Raw genomic sequence first — 13,577 nt, 5'->3', positions numbered from 1 at the left:
TGGCCCTATGTAACCATATTGAAAATGTTGCCTTTTATAGTAAAATGTGTGCCTTATTAGAAAATGACTAGCTGGTGTTTAGGGTCCCATTAAGTGGATTCTAAACCAACTCTTTGATCTAACTTTATAAGTACAATTGAGACAAGGTGCACATTATTCCCTCTTTCTTGGAGAGCTCAACGTGGGCATAATTTTTCAATATATTTCATTAAAAGGTAAGTTCTTAGATTAACTATCTATTCAGAGGGTGTCAGTGTTCATGGAATATATACCATACTTTTCCCTTGCAATTCCTTGTATTGCTTCTGTTCTTCTTAAATTGAAACAAGTGGCGGTTATTGAAACTCTCCATTCCAGCATGAGCCTGAACAGATGCACCACGGATAACAAATACTCACCATCAATCGATGCAATATATGTTGCTATGAAATTAAATACAAAAAATTGATTTGTCCCAAGGAATGCCATAAACATTCACTGTGAAGGATAGAAAGGCACAGACCCGTTTCCGATGAGATTGTCTTGGCCTTGTTTTTTTAAATGATGGTCATCACTGGGTCGAGCACATGCATTGTTTTCTCACTGTACTGTTAAGACGGTTGCTGAAAATATATTTTTCGTTGTTTCATTTTTGGCGTAATGAAGTATGCTTTTTTGGGTCATTTCTGTTTTGGCCTATGTGTGGTGTTCATGTGTATTGTAAAAATTGTTGTAAACTTTAGTTTTGAAAACAATATTTTACATTTGAACACTGAAAGACTGGCTTTATTAATAATTTTAAAACATATTACTAGTTTATTTTTTCTTTGAATTCATACAATTTATGTAGAACGTTTTTTCTACATTTATATATTTATAAAGAAATGGCGGTTTATATGAATTGTAAGTGTTTTGAAGCGCTATAAAGTTGCATATCTTTGTAATAGGAAAAGACATGAATAACCTATATGAATAATCGAATAAAGACTTCTTGAACTATATGAATCTTTGACTTCTTGGAGAGTGGTGTTTTCTTTGCCATATATGTATGTGCTGTTGTAATGAAATTGGGGGAAATAACCAGTTATCATTGCCAAATTAAGTTGGGTATTTAATATAATAAGGAATAAACAAGAGGGACGTCCAACTGTTGGGGTCAAACAGACTGCATTATTAGAGTATACTGAAAGCTGATTGCTGAGTGACAATCCTTCCAGAAGACATGTTTCATGTTGTTTTTTTTGGGCAGACTACATATTTTCTAATGGCTCATATTGTCTGACTCATTTTAAAATCTCTCTTGATAACACCTTCCATGATATTTTCACTATTACTCTGTGGTATACGGTGCTATACATAACAAGCATTTGCAATGCATTAGGTCTCGGATTTATGAGAGTTTGAGCTATTGGCATTGTAAATGACGATACCTTTTATTTATGTGTTGTTTTTAAAACAGATAAATAAAAGGCATTGTTATTTACAATGCCAAAAAGTTAAACTCTTGCAAATACGAGACCTATTGCATTGCAAATGCGTTTGCCGCCTGTGCTATAAATATTTAAATATTTTAAAAAAGCGTTAGGAGAGTGCGTGTCCTGCACGACAACACTATTTGGAAAAATAGTGTTTAGAGGCTGTAATTAGGACCTACCGAGTAACAACACACTTAACATGGGTTGTCACTATGGGAGGTTACAAAATGAGACAAGGTGGTACTAAGGAAGGACTACTAAGCCTACTGTCCAATGAACAGCCACAGTTTACAGTGGACAATGACACAAGCCAATGAAAAATATGTGCGGAGAGTGGGCAGAGCTTCAAGTTCCTACCTGAGTACAGCATGCCTCAAGGAGCAGCGCATGCGTTGCCCAGGCTCGACCTAAAAGGGATAGTTGCTTATCTGAATGGAATAAATGGTTTGTCTATAGAAATTGCAAAGGAGTAAATATTAAAGGAATATCACACAATCCTAGAGATTTCAGGGTTCAGTGTTCAAGTAAGGAGCCCTATGATGGCATATGCACAGGGGCGGCTCCTCCATTAGGGCAGTGGAGCATCGCCCCACTGCTTTCTCACAGTGCGAGAAGCAGAAACATAAAATGGTAAAACTAACATTTTATGTTTCTCCTTCTCGCACTGCGAGAAAGCACAAGGGTTTGGTTGGGGGTGGGCGTTTGAGCGGGTCTGTTCGAGGTTAGGGGAGGAGTGTCTTGTTCAATGTTGCGGGCCCTGACTGTTTGGTTGGCCCTTTGGGGCCAACCAAACCAGCCATGCGCACTCTCCCTTTTCTCCATGTAGGCTGCATACGGCCTATTTGGAGAAAATGGCCTCCCATAGACGCCTGGCCGTTCAGCAGTTACACCAATTACAACGCTGCCATTGCAACATTGTGATTGGCTTATGGGAGGGAGGCTGCCTACTTCCTGTTCCACGAGACCAGCCCAGGAGCTGCGATGACACGGGACACGGTAAGTTAAGTGTATTCTTTTTTTAATTAACCTCCTTCTCGCCCGCGCGTACCCCCCACCTGCGACATGCCGGCCACGACTGCATATGCATTACTAAAATACTACTCAGGAGTAATAACTAACAAGTGTCTAGAGAAGATTGGAATAGTTAACAGTCTGGGAAAGAAGAACAGGGGGGAGAGAGGAGGTAGAGCTGAGGAGGTGTACAGTGCAAGGCCAAATGAATGAAGGAGGAATTGTTATTTCATGTGGCAGAGTGGAAGCAGATAGAAGAATCATGCATACGTGACAAGACAGCTTGTTTATTCCTAGAGACACCTATGGTTAAGAGAAAGACACATCTGTCAGGGTGTTTGTGAGGCAGGTGGTTCTTCGGTTCTTCAATCTCTTTTCAAAGGACAGAACAGATAGCTTAATCAGATATCTTTAGGTATGCTGGTCCATATTTGTCAGGCAAATCCTAATTAGTGCACGGTGAGGTCAAGACTAGTATGTTGTTTCTAGGCGCAGTGTGTGGAACAAGAAACCTCTCTGCGCTGTCCAGAATTTTTGAGCTACTAGACTGGTTTGAGATAAGAGGGAGGGTATCATGGCAGTTTCCTTAATCTGTCACTAACCAATTGCCCATGTATTTTAAATTAGAGCCATATAATAAAGCGTTCAGCCCTGGGTCACATCAATTAGATGTGCTGGAGCAATCATTTAAACGTCTAGGACACCCAAATTCCCAACACACTGATAATGGTCATCTTTCTTTTGTCCCGCTTTAAGCCCTCCCTCTTGAAACTGCAACTGAATCTGTGAACTCATTCTCATTTGGTGGGTGTCACCATCTGGTCTGTTATCTCCACCCTCCTAAAAGGCAGCATGTCTCCAGTGACTTCCATTAAGCCAACCTCTTTGAAAACCTGCGTCACCCCCCCAAAAATATATTTACTCCATTCAATTTAATGATGTCACCCTCTTAACCAGTTCGGCGCTGATGACGAGCTCAGCTCGTCATCAGTTGCGCCGCTCGCACGCTGATGACGAGCTGAGCTCGTCATTTAACGCGGCTTTTTAAAAAAAGCCGCGTAGCGCGAAAAAAGCCGCTGCACGCATGCGGTTAAACATCTAGCCTCACTCTCAACTGGCATCCAACTGGTTGACATTTATGTCAACCAAATATGAGCCAATGCGCCCCTACATTTGTCCTCTTTCATTATTCGAAACCTGAAAGACGTCAATAAATCTGTTCAGCTCATATTTTGTCATACTGAAGTGCAAAGCGCACATATTAAGCCATGGCTCTGTTGAGCGATCCTGCCCAAACCATGTACCTTCTCTTGCATGCACACTCCCAATGGCATCACCCCATGTCAGCGGAAAGCAGCACTTCTGGCTGACTCTTTGCTACTCTTGACTTGGTGACCGAAAGTGGCAGATAAAAAAGGTGCAGGTAAGCAAGGTTTCCTTCCCATCGACAAGAAAACATGCCAATGGCTTTCAGGTGGTGGTGCAGAGAGAGGGGCGCCATAGTGACTCAAACATGACTGGTAAGTACAAAATGCCATTGATTGTGCTGTGCAGTTCCTGATTCAACATGTCCGGTGCGCTGCAACTTTACTACACACATAGTTCATGGGCTGATTTAGACACAACACTGGGATATGCGGTCTATTTGCTTTTCAAACGTTCACTGAACAGGAGAGGCCCAAGGCTGTCTTGGAAAATAACCTACAAAAGAAAATCAGTCATTGAACCGAGTCGTGTATATATATATATATATATATATATATATGACAAGAACCCCCTCAACAAAGAAAGGCGGAGGCCACGTTAGGGGAACACTTGGCACTCTTTTTATTTCAAAATCGGCACAGAGGGGCGAATGCATTTCGGCTGTGTAGCCTCTTCAGCGCCCAGAATATATCAGGAGGTGAGTCTGTTGCCACGAAGTGAATAGTCCTGCCCCACCTAAAGTAAAGGTAGTTCGCTCCGCCCCTGATGATGATCTGTATCACCTGTTGCCGTTCCTGGATGGTTAACGGACTGCAGATCTCAGCATGCAGTGATTTGCCGGGATAGGGCCGCCAAGTAGTAACGCGAACAGCAGGGAGTCGTGTCACATTCCACCAATGTCCCATATTGCCGGCAGAAACATCGAGGCTCCTTGGGTCCCCAGACTGCACCACCTCCGTTTGCAGGTATGTGATCCACGGGGGCAAGTCCGGCATCGCTCCTCGCCCAAGGCAGAGTTCCATGACTCTGGCACCGCTTCCATTCTGCCCGCAAACAGTGGTGGGCCTGGTCCTTCCGAAACCTCGGAAACAAAAGTACTTTCGCCAAAGCAAAACATGCCAGAGACGACCAGGCCACTTATATGCAGGGGCCTCCGTAGCACGCCGCTGGCTGGCGTGACAAAATGCCACAAGAACCCCCTCAACAAAGAAAGGCGGAGGCCACGTTAGGGGAACACTTTGGAGTATTTTTATTTCAAAATCGGCACAGAGGGGTGAATGCATTTAGGCTGTGTAGCCTCTTCAACGCCCAGAATATATCAGGAGGTGAGTCTGTTGCCACAAAGTGAATAGTCCTGCCCCACCTAAAGTAAAGGTAGTTACGCTCCGCCCCTGCTGATGATCTGTATCACCTGTTGCCGTTCCTGGCAATATATATATATATATATATATATATATATATATATATATATATATATATATATATATATATATATATATATATATATATATATATATATATATATATTCACTGAAAAAACCATAGGTTATAGACCATATATAGTTAGGAATTAGCATTTAAAAAACCTTATTTTACTCACACAAAACCATTGAAATTCCATATATAGTTAGTTGCACTAACTATATATGGCGCACCCGCAATCCACTGCTGATCATGTCACATATTACATCATTCATGACATGGTCAGTGACATCACTGATGACATCTCAAATGACATCACTGATGACAACATCCAGTGACTGTATTTTTCTGTAAAGTTAAAATATGTCTTGAGTGGATGTATAAGTGTCTGGATGAAGGATTTAGTAGGTGCATGACTGACTGTATGAGTGAGTGATTAAATGTGTCTCACTGAATGCATGGGTTAGTGACTAAACTGTCTTAATTTGTGCATCATTATGTCTGTTGTTCTGTAAACTGCTGCATGTGTTGATCATTAGCTATACGAGAGGCTATATGTGTTATTAATTGGTTGCCCAAGTATTTCTATGGGAGATTGAGTTTGTGTGGGGGTGGCTGGAAGGTGTGAGACTCTATGCATAGATGTGTGACCAGTTTATTCACTAGGTGTATGAGTTCAAGAGTGCATGTGGAAACAGCTACATGGGCAGTTGACTGTGTGCATGAGTGTATTGATGAGTGAATGGATATCTCAATGCTACATGTCATAGTAAGTACATATGTAAAACACAGTACATGTGAGAGTTGGCATATATAAATAACTGTGCATGAGAGCCACTGAATGAGTGAGTGGTTGTATCGATCATTGTGAACTTGTATCAGGGATTGTATAAGAGAGTAAATATGTGTTAGTATATGTTTCAATAAGTAAGGTGTGTTTAACTGTATAGTTGAAGAAATGGAGGTGAGATTGTTTCTTTGCATGACTGACTGGGTGTGTGAGTAACTCCATGGATGAGTGGCAGTGTGTGAGTGTCTGTATACACTGAGTGTATCTAAGGTTATATTAGAGTCTGAAGAGGTTTATCGTATTAGCACAAGAATGATGTCAAATGAGATGTCATCAGTGATGTCATTTGAGATGTCATCAGTGATGTCATCAGTGATGTCACTGACCATGTCATGAATGATGTAATATGTGACATGATCAGCAGTGGATTGCGGGTGCGCCATATATAGTTAGTGCAACTAACTATATATGGAATTTCAATGGTTTTGTGTGAGTAAAATAAGGTTTTTTAAATGCTAATTCCTAACTATATATGGTCTATAACCTATGGTTTTTTCAGTGAATTTTCAAGGTTTTGTAAATGCTAATTCCTAACTATATATGGTCTATAACCTATGGTTTTTTCAGTGAATTTCAATGGTTTTTTAATAGCAAATATCATAAGCTGTCGAATGTCAAGTACGTGGTAAGTAAAAACATTTTCGTGTTTATGCACACTGATCTGCTTTGAATGCTGCCCCCCACCCCTCATTTCTATTAGGAGTACTCTCTCTTTGCAGATAGTGAAGGGTAGTTAACGCAGCCCTTTGCCCCCTTTGTAATCCGTCGTGCCTGCTTCTCTCTCCATTTGATTGATTGTTCTCTTTGGTTCATTCTCTATTTACAAACAAGCACAGAGTCGCAATACTCTGTTTAGTCTTTGCAGATAGCGAAAAATCGTGTAAAAAAACAAAAGGAATCGAGCAAAATCAGTAGGCCACTAATGGGATCTCTTTTTGACCTCGCTAAAATAGAAACATTAGGAACAACCTGTTGAAAATAGCAATGCGTATGTACATAAGCGGCGTTCATTTGTGTTCACAGTACCCCTTGTTGATTGTTTCAATCGAGCATTGAATTGTTCGATGTTAATTCTCTTAAGGATCTTCTCTACCTGCAAACGAGGAAGAATAGGAATATTCTCTCTCCCTTTGCAGATAGTGAAGGGTAGGTAACGCAAGCCTTTAACACGTCGTACCTATTTCATTCCTCATTGATTGATTGATTGTCCGAACATTGACTGTTTGGGAATTAGTTCTTTTTGGAGGTATTCCCTGTTTGCAAATAAACGTAGGAAAATCTTTGCAAGTAGTGAAAGGGTACGTAATGCGGACCTTTCTCCCCCGTTGTAATCTGTCATGCCTATCTACTCCCCACTGATTGATGCACCTGTTTCACCCGGACCATTTACTAGACATACGTCATCTGGCCCGACCAGAGAGCACCCCTAGTGAAAAGGACATATGCAATAATAACGAAGTGATCACTGTATCCTGTTAACAGAAACTTTAGCATGAAACAACCTGGAAAGAAAAGAATAGGAAAACGAAAATCAGTAGGCCACTGATGAACATGAACTTTTATTAAACAACGAACAAAGAAACGATAACATAACGTAATGATAAAACCTATTAATGTCCTAGAAACAAGAAAACGTTAAAATATGCCAGTGGTGAGAGACCAGAAAAACAGTAAGAGAAACCAAATCACCCCTCGCTGTCCCACCGCCTGCCACGCCAAAAAAATCGATAGACTAGGGAAAATGCAAGTCAGTAGAACATCCGCCCCCACTCTGGAAACTTCCAAGGTGGGGCAGGGTTCCGGCTACGCCCAGCCGGGAGCAGCCCATATAAGGCAGGTCCTGCTGCCACGCCTCGGAGATCCTAACGTAGGGTGTAGCCGGAGGAGAGGCCGAGACCAACGGGACCCGGCCAGGGAATTGCCTTTACAACGCTGAACAGTTGCAGGGGGGGGGAATGTCTCCTCGACCCTCCCCTCTCTCTCCCAGTCCGGCCGCGGTGGCCCTTGAGAGTTGCAGGTAGTCCCGCCACATGCTCTTCCGGTCCGGCCACCAACGGTCGGGGGGCCGAGACCGACGGAATCCGGCTGCAGCCGATAAACCAAGAAACCCGTTCATGGGGCCAGAGCCAGGGGCGTCCGGCCGACATCTACCGGAAGCCCGGCCCGAAGACGGACGGGACACTTCTTCTTTCTTGTATAATTGCTGCAACAACCCTGGGGGGGGATGTCTTGCACATGCCTCCGACCCCCCCCCCTCGTCCTCATCGCCTGGTCCGGCCATAACAAATCTCAAGCGAGACGCCGTGGGGTGCACTGGGAGGGAGAGACGGTGCGAACAGGCCTCTCCCGCCTCCCCAGTGGAGGCTTCCCAGCTGCACCCTCAGCGGTCCAGGCGCCCGGAAAAGAGTTCTTCCACTGTGGCCATGCTGCAACGTCTCGCCCGGCAGGGTGGAGCCCGTCCGCTCATTTGACCCCGCGATCGCCAGTAGCTACCGAACTCTCAAAATGGCGGTCGACCTGGCAAGAGCGGGCCCAGCATAAAGAAATGGCCCGGTCACTGGTTGACTCCACCACCGTAGTCCTCCACGACCTTGAAGATTCTAGAGGAGCCGCGGGAGTCTCCGACCCCCGATGGGGAATGACTGCCATGATCACCCGTGGAGTGACGAAACTGTATCCGCGGGACGTCGGCGCCAGCCTCACTTTGAATTACTAGAATCCTGCAGACCTCACTTCCGGTGAAAGCACAGTGTGATCCGGTAGGAAAAATTGTTGCACCCCCTCCCCTTTTTGACTGATAGTTCAAACCACCGATCCTTTCCTTTGCCCTTTTAACGGAACTTTGGACTGCCTCCCCCTCTTTTACATTTTCTAGAGAAAACAAAACATTAACCACTACATTAGCATAGCAGTTGACACCAGAACTGTTTTCAAATTGAAAACCAACAACATCTTCAACAGAATCCTTTTTGTTTCTGCTGTGACCCTGCTCCAGCACAGGCATTGTCCCCAGCAGTAATTCTGCAATGCCGGTAAGAATAGCTGTGGTGCCTACTGGACTCACTCACCCCCGCGGCGCCCCACGCCGTTATTTGCTGGGCGGCAACTTGCTAGACATCACCTTCGTGACATCCAGATTTCAGCGCGTTCTGCTGCCTTGGAACTATTCGCACAACAGACCGCTACTGACAAGAATATTTCATTATTGGTGCTGTCAATTTCAATAAATCTATTACTGTTTTTGTTTTGTTGTATATATTTATATGTTATTAAAGTTTTATATTCCTACTACTTTGTTGGAGTGCTATATATTTTTTATGTGACACATAATTGTAAAAACTTTGATGTACAAAGAGTCATTCCTGGAATCTTCCGCTTCAGGCTCGGTCCCCTCCCCAATCACAATACAGGATAGTTTTCAGATAGTAGGAACACGTGTGGTGTGACGGATCTCATCGGGTGTGGGCCTTGATCTACTATAACTCCTTTGAAGAGGGGTGATTCTTTACAGCTGGGGCCATAAACTACATCTGCAGGGCTAGCTGATAGCCTGGACAATCGGACACAGAGGAAGAGGAGTGTCACAGGGTGCGGTAGTGAATAGGGCGAAAGGGAGGTGTCGGGCGGGCACAGTGTGATTCTCAGGGAAGAGCAGCGCAGATGGGGGGAGGTTTATTGCCCATGCATAAGACAGAGAGCGGGGGTGACCAGTGCCTGGGGAAGATGCTTGCGAGGGTGAGGAGCCATGCTACGAATCGACAGCGTGCAGAGAGTGGGTCTGGTCAAGACATCTAAAATGGCTGCCGTGCACGACAAAAGTGTGGCATTTCAAAAAAGGCAAGATGGCGCAGACAATGTTTTTCAACACTTCCTCATTTCCTTCGAATCGAACGTTAACAGACGTTGGGGCATATTACCAAAGTTAAGCGATATTTATCGCTAACGATGCTTACCAACCAATTTTTTACCACTAAGCATCGTCAGAAATTATCGAAGATAAACCTTACTATTATCAAGGTTTATCGCAAATGCGATAATAAACGGCCGCAATGCATGAATATCGCTAAAAACTCAGCGATATTCATGCATTACCGAGCTAATACTCTTAGCCATGTTATCCACCTCCCATTGGATAACATGGCTAAGAACTGCTCAGGGCAGGTGTTACTTTTTGGAGATATTCGCGCTTAGCGCGAATATCTCCAAAAGTTGGTAATAGGAGATAGATATCTTGCATGTTGTAATGCAAGTTATTGTGGTATATGGAACTCATACCATAATCTCTCAGGAAAGCAGAAACTGATCCTTTTGGGACCGCCTAAAAAGGCCTAGGGGGTGAGGAGTACTCTACTTTGCCCCCTTTTCACGTTCCGAACTATTTTATTTTACTCTCTTCTGTAATTACACAAAATACCAGCGATAAGATGCATCGGAGACACACAGTGAGAGAAAGGAGGCCGGAGATGAAGAAGACATGTCAAATACACATTGGAGATAATATAGTGGCAGAAGGGAAGTAAATATGAGTAAACTTACCATGTAACATAAAAATGTTGCACTCTATACTATAAGTCTCATTTTATACTACAATCACTTCGCTACAACCTCATAAATTAAAAATAAAAATAAATAATGTCTCAAACAATTTTTGATTTCTAAATATAAATTTATTCTTCAGAATTTTCTAAATTTGAAACAACTAGTAACATGTCCTCATCAGTAATTTCCTCTTCAATCATCTCATCTGGAATCTCCTCATTAAAAGTCTGCAATGATGATTCTTGTAACTCTATGGTCTCCAAACACTCGATAAATTCGCCATCAAGAGATTGATCAAAAAAATCATTCAAGTCATCTCCTCCTTCTGACAATATTTCATTATTGGTGCTGTCCATTTCAATCAATGTAGTGGAATCATTCAAGTCATCTCCTCGTGACAATATTTCATTATTGGTGCTCTCAATTTCAATCAATGTAGTGGAATCATTCAAGTCATCTCCTCCTTGTGACAATATTTCATTATTGGTGCTGTCCATTTCAATCAATCTAATGGAATCATACAAGCCATCTCCTCCTTGTGACAATATTTCATTATTGGTGCTCTCAATTTCAATCAATGTAGTGGAATCATTCAAGTCATCTCCTTGTGACAATATTTCATTCTTGGTGCTGTCCATTTCAATCAATCTAATGGAATCATACAAGTCATGTCCTCCTTGTGACAATATTTCATTATTGGTGCTCTCAATTTCAATCAATGTAGTGGACAATTCAAAAGAAATTGCCACGGTCTCTTCATTGTGAGCCATTTTATTTTGAAATTGCTTGCTGTAAATTGCAGAAAAAAATAATCACTTTCATTTATCGTTTTTAGTAATACATAATATAAAACTAACTTCATCAAGTATTTAGTATAACAGAAGGACTGCAAATAAATAACAGAAAACATTTTTCAAATTATCTTCAAGTGTACAACATAGTTCCCCTTACAAATTAACAACTCACCTTTTTAAAAGTAGCAGAAGTGTTAGTACTGTGTAAATCAAACACCAGAAATTCACCACCAAAAATTCCTCACAAATGTACCTCAGACAGTAGTATCGCAAAATGGCTGTGGTTTCCTCTCATTTGACATATATACATAACCAATTAACTTTCATCACACACAAATACAAAACCAAAGTAACATTTTAATTGGTTCTAAATTTCAACACTTTCAAATGTGTTTTCCCCATGCAATTTTCCATAGGACATTTACATACGTCTACAGCCTGAATGGCTGAACGGAATTACACCAAACTTGGCAAAATGGTACATCAAACCTAAGAGGTCAGGAAGGATCTACTATGCCCCCTTATGGTCATTTCCCCCTTCACTTTGGCCTCCTCTTGTCTCTCAATCCTACCGAGAGACAAGATGGCGGCCGCTACGGACTGTTTGGAATGTTGACAGACGCCGGAGAACCAATCAGCTTCGCAAAGCTCCGTAACGCGAAAAGTACGCGAAGCGGAGCGCTGTTACAGATATATATCTTTTTTTGAACGTTAATTTCTCAAAATCCACTGGAGCACATATATTGAGACCTAGCAAAGGCACATCGGGCTACCAGTCCCTAATATTTTACCAAGTTTCGTGCAAATCCATTCAGCCGTTCGATTATTATTATTATTATTTTTTTTTGCCCCGCGGGGCCCTTTTAAAACCTCCACATCAAACCTAGGGGGTCAGCGAGGATCTACTATTCCCCCTTATGGTCATTTGCCCCTTCGCTTTCGCCTCCTCTTGTCTCTCGATCCTACCGAGAGACAAGATGGCGGCCGCTACGGACTGTTTGGAATGTTGACAGACGCCGGAGAACCAATCAGCTTCGCTTCACAAAGCTCCGTTGCGCGAAAAGTCCGCGAACCAGAGCGCTAACCGGTCCGCTGTTACAGATATATATCTTTTTTTAAACGTTAATTTCTCAAAATCCACTGGAGCACATATATTGAGACCTACAAAAGGCACATCGGGCTACCAGTCCCTACAATTTTGCCAAGTTTCGTGCAAATCCATTCAGCCGTTCGGGCTAAAAGTGAGGCCAACCGCCCTATGGAAAACTCAATGTTAAAAACACGTTTTGGGACCCCCCTTTTTTCTCGGCCCCCACTGGACGAACCCCCCCCAAATTTTCAAGGGCTGCTCAGAAACAAAATGTGCCATTTTCCTGAAAATTTCAGCCAATTCCGTCCACAAACGCCAAAGTTATTAGACATAGAATTTTCAAAAAACCCATAGAGAAAAAATCCTAACTATATATACCTACTGGCGACCGCCAGTAGGTAATATATATATATTCACTGAAAAAACCATAGGTTTCACACCAGTTATAGTTAGGAATTAGCATTTAAAAAACCTATTAAATTCACTGAAAAAACCATAGGTTTGACACCAGTTATAGTTAGCTGGAAATTTTACTGAAATAAAACCATTGAAATTCCCACGTTATAGTTAGTTGGACTCACTATAACTTGCGCGCCTGCAATGCACTGCTGATGATGTCACATATTACATCACTCATGACATGGTCAGTGACATTACTCATGACATCACTGATGACACCATCCAGTGAATGTGTGTCTTTCTGAAAAATAAATATGTTTTATATATGTATATGTAAAGGTCGATGGAAGAATAAATGTTTAAATAAGTGTCTTAATGGATTTAAAAAAAAAAAATGATTGGTTAACTGGCTTATTAAGTGTATCTTAGTGAATACATATATTAGCGAGTATTGTTTAAATACTTAAATGTTTGTATCAGTGTTTCACTTTGTGTATAAGTGGCTGCATGGGTTGGTGAGTAGCTACATGTGTGTGTATATGGGTTATTAGATGTTTTTTTAGTATCAGTATGAGTGTCTGTATGGTTTGGTGGAGGTGTTACTTAGCACATAGATGCATCAATGACTGACTCACTGTTTGTATGTGTTTTGAAGACAGCATATGTGCAGGACTGTATGGGTGGATGAGTGTGTATATGTGTGTGTTAGTGAGTGAATGACTGTCTCACTAGTGTCTTTATCAGTAACTACATATGTTTTAATCGAGTATATGTGAGTATTGATGTATATAAGTGAGTATATGTGAGAGTGA

General features: G+C 42.1%; 1 protein-coding gene across 1 annotated transcript in view; it reads right to left on the bottom strand.

Moving 5' to 3' along the window:
* Positions 1–13,577, bottom strand: part of LOC144770056 (ABC-type organic anion transporter ABCA8-like) — a 2,854,033-nt gene that overhangs the window by 84,494 nt on the left and 2,755,962 nt on the right. The window lies entirely within an intron of this gene.

This window comes from Lissotriton helveticus, chromosome 7, assembly GCF_964261635.1.
Source record: "Lissotriton helveticus chromosome 7, aLisHel1.1, whole genome shotgun sequence".
NCBI lineage: Eukaryota > Metazoa > Chordata > Amphibia > Caudata > Salamandridae > Lissotriton > Lissotriton helveticus.
This window is presented reverse-complemented; position numbering and strand designations above follow the sequence as displayed.